The sequence below is a fragment of the Haliotis rubra genome, unplaced genomic scaffold (genome assembly GCF_003918875.1).
Source record: "Haliotis rubra isolate DU_JTF1 unplaced genomic scaffold, ASM391887v1 Scf122, whole genome shotgun sequence".
Taxonomy (NCBI): domain Eukaryota; kingdom Metazoa; phylum Mollusca; class Gastropoda; order Lepetellida; family Haliotidae; genus Haliotis; species Haliotis rubra.
This window is the reverse complement of record NW_025765137.1, coordinates 1886378-1890669: the sequence shown is the minus strand read 5'-3', so window position 1 is coordinate 1890669 and position 4292 is coordinate 1886378.

Here is a 4292-nt window from a genome sequence, read left to right as displayed (position 1 = left end):
GATAAAGATATCAATCTGTGGAGAACATCTGCATCGATTAGGTTGGATTAGAACCCTGGGATGGCATTATACTAATGGTATTTACTGAATGATATGTCTGGGACTTCATTACAGTGTTTTGCCTACTAAGCATTTTCTGCAAAGACGTTGAACTTATTAGGGGTCCAGTAGTATTGCTGTTCTTTCCTGATGAACTTGCGAGGATAGTGGTCAAAATGCCAGTACCGTATGAATATTGGGGATTCTTAAGAGATCACTGGGGATGAAGAACAGAAATATCAGCATCCGAGGCTCAGTGCTTGTGGAATATCCCAAATGGCACTACCTAGGCAGAAACAATGCTTCAACTCTGCTATGCTTCAACGAACATTCTGAGATGAGATAATGTACTTGTATTCAGTGTTCGAAACAGCCACTGGCCAGCTAGCCCGTGGCTAGAAAAATCCAGTCGGGCCAGTAAATCTCCAGTCACTGGCCCGAATGGCTAGTCAATTTTCATGGGGTCATTTTGTAAATACATGTATATCACTCTCTCCTACTTGTTAAGTTATAATACACTTTTAAATCATGCAAGATTATGGCCTGATAAAAATGTTCATCATATTAGCAGCCTAATGATGAAACCCGTGTCTACATTCAAATTTCGGGCCAGTGAATAATTTTGTGGGCTAGTAACTTTTAGGCATAGCTAGCCTGTTTTGCTAGCAAAATTTGGAACTATTTCGCACACTGCTTGTATTATATATCAACTACTATTGAGGTCACTTGCTAATATGGAAAGGTGTATGGCTATAACGGATTGGACAGGTGCATCCCAGATACGGTTATAACACAAAGGGACCACTTGCTTTAGTTCGTCATAACCGTAGTGTGTTATGCGCAGCGCGACTGAAATATGCAGCAAGTGGTCAGGATAAAAAAGTTCGTTGTTTCTGTAGTTACGTTGCAAGTCTGTTCTTTATAAACGTAGTTTACTACAGTGTATGTACTGGCAGAAAATCATATCGATCCTATTCTCCTTCCTGGCAGCTCAACCCGCATACATGTTGAGATACCTATGTTAAAGTTTGTTTGTGGTTTAACGCCGCTCTCAGCAATATTCCAGCTATATGTCGACGCAGGGGGCGTAGGAACGGGGGGGGGGGGGTGTCCTTCTCAAGACGAAACCATATCTACCTTACCATAACCACAATTTCATTTTGATTTTCAATACTTTTCATAAATTAGCCCCCGCCCCCGCCGCTCTGAAAACCGTTCCTACGCCCCTACGACGGTCTGTAAATAATCAAGTCTGGACCAGACAATCCAGTGATCAACACCATGAGCATCGATCTACGCAACTGGCATACATATCATGTGTCAATCAAGTCAGCGAGCCTGACCACCCGATCCCGTTATTCGCCTCTTACGACAAGCATGGGTGGCTGAAGACCAATTCTAAACCGGATCTTCACGGGTCTGTTAAAGATAACCGTAAATAAGTTCAGTAAAAGTCAGTGTGAAACAGGCAGCAAAGATACTCACCGCAAAGTACAACAGAGAAGAGAAATCGTGCCATCGTTGTTTCCAAAGTGTTCCAAATAATGATGCCACATATTAAACCGCAAGCCACTTTATACTGCTTAATCAGATATACATGCTGGGCTGAATGTGCCGAAAATAGAATAAGCTTTTGCTTTGCTTCAGTGAAATGTAAACAAAATATAAACAATTGAAAAACACGTGTTTTATTAAAAAAAAAACATTTGATATCACGAGCTGTGGGCGATTATGAAGATTAAATGTGATATAACTGTATAGCCTTTGATGATACTTGACTCATCTTCCATTCCTGCAGAGTAAAAAATATTTATCACTTAGAACAATAAATACAAACAGTGTACTTTAACGTGGAACATCACGTGCAAATAGTTTTAAATGGAAACGTCACGTATTTTCAAACTGTCAAAGATGCGAGCTTGTCATTGTCAAGATTGGCGTAGCGAAGCATCAAACAAACGTATCTGACCACTATGTACATATTGGGTATTTTAATATCATTTTTAAGAATTCCTTTTTATTAGATATCTTTTTATGGTTATCACATATAATCTACTTGAAGGTTGTGCCCTCTTGTACTGAGACACTATTCTACATCAACAGCAGGACGGACTTAGAGGAAAGAACTTAAACTGCGGAGGTAGGTATAAACATATTCTATAAAAGAACTATGATCAGCCTCACGTTTTTCAAAGGCAGACTTTATTTAAAGAGTTACTCTGAAATCAGAAATTGGTAATATGTAACGATGGTATACTTTAGGTCTTTCCTCGAATCATTTCCCCTTACAAAAGAAGCGATGTTATATTTTGGAATAAAGTTGTCATGGAAACAGACCCGTTTTACAGTCTGAGGGTATTATGATTCATGCAGACATTATGGATATACCGTCCAAAGATTCAGAGCATTTTCGGGTCTAAAAACGATTTTCTCACTGCCATAAGCACTTTATCTTGAGTTGCCACACCGATAGCTGCAGTGTCTACGGACCCTTAGAAGTAAACAGATAGACGTGGGTAAGTAAAATGGTTTTGAATACAGCCAATATTTCGATATGGCTCCATTTATACTAATGTTTTAAAAATCAGATGGCAGATGAATGACCTTGATCTCTGACCTTCATATCAGCCCAATTTCTGCATACATTTCTGTTGTCCAGAGTAAAGTTCTTCCTTTGTTTGTCGTAGGAGTCGAATGAAAAGAAGTGATCATGAGTGGTCTGGTTCATTTCGGGGGCGGTGGGGTAGCCTAGTGGTTAAAGCGTTGGCTCGTCACGCCGAAGACCCGGGTTCGAATCCCCACATGGGCACATTGTGTGAAGCCCATTTCTGGTGTCCCCCGCCGTGATATTGCTGGAATATTGCTAAAAGCGGCGCAAAACCATACTCACTCACACACTCACTCACTCACTGGTTCATTTCTCGATGTCCCTCATGTCGCGGTTTGTGTTTTCAGATCCTCCCTTGTCTGGGACACGCTCTAATATTTATATTATACCGAGATATAGATGGAATATTGCTGACTGTGGTGGTAAACTCTATTCCATCACCTCGTTTATAAGGACTTTTTAGCAGTTCCTCACAGGTCATTCATATTTCGCAGTACATATTTTCTACAGATGGTTCAGCATATCTTATTGGTTCACAAGTCCTACATCTGTCTTCAAACATCAATCCTGGTCCTTTCATCCATGGAGTTAATTCAATATTGACCAAATGTCGGTTCATGCTCATAAAGATGGCGTTGATACGGATCCCAAATCAAATATTGTGTCACCGGATTGTCTGGTCCATCGCTTGATTGATTGCCTTAGCATGACTCGAAAGTTCACAAAAGCAATGGTATGGGTGGAGAAGCGATGTGCGTCTTTATGCGACAAACACTTACATTTTATTGCAAATTGTATGAGTGACTTGTGCTGCCGGTATTTAAACGGGGTACCAAAATTAGACGAAGGAAAAATTGGATTCAGCTACTTGCATGTTGAACAAAGGAGTGAGTGAGTTTAGCAATATTCCAGCAATTTCAAGGCGGGGGACACCAGAAATGGGCTTCACACATTGTACCCATGTGGGGAATCGAACCCGGGTCTTCGGCGTGACGAGTCAACGCTTTAACCACTAGGCTACCCCATCGTCCCTCGAACAAAGGAGACATGCTGGACAACGTCCATGCCATTGGCGTGCGATGATAGACTAGAAGCATGAAACCCCGATCTTTTGGGTAGATATTATCTACCAAACCCCCTCCTTATGATGGTCCCCGGAGGTGGGTAACCCTAATGGTTAAATGGTTCCCTCAGCCAAAAACCGGATTCGATTTCCCGGGTGGGTACAATGTGACAATACTCACATTTCTGGTCCTTTGTCCCCTGCCGTGATATTGCTGGAATATTGCTTTAAAGCGGCGTAAAACTGCATTATGACTAGAAAGTCCCTTATTGGATTATTCCTCTCGCTTTGCTAAAGGCCTTGTGCATGGATTATCCTTATAAGTTAGCATTTATTATTATTATTAGAAATATATCAAAGGATCTTCCTCTCAGGCTAAAGGACATTATCCTCACTAAGTTAGCTATTGCAGGTTGTTTAACTGCATGTTGTTTGAGAAGTCTAAAAAACCCGATTATCATAATGACTTGGTACCAAGGACTACTTCTGAACAATGTCCTAATGGTTAACAACATATATTTTCCGATTCCTAACATGCGTCCACGGTTGTATATATGGTGAAAATAACAAATATCGTTTTCC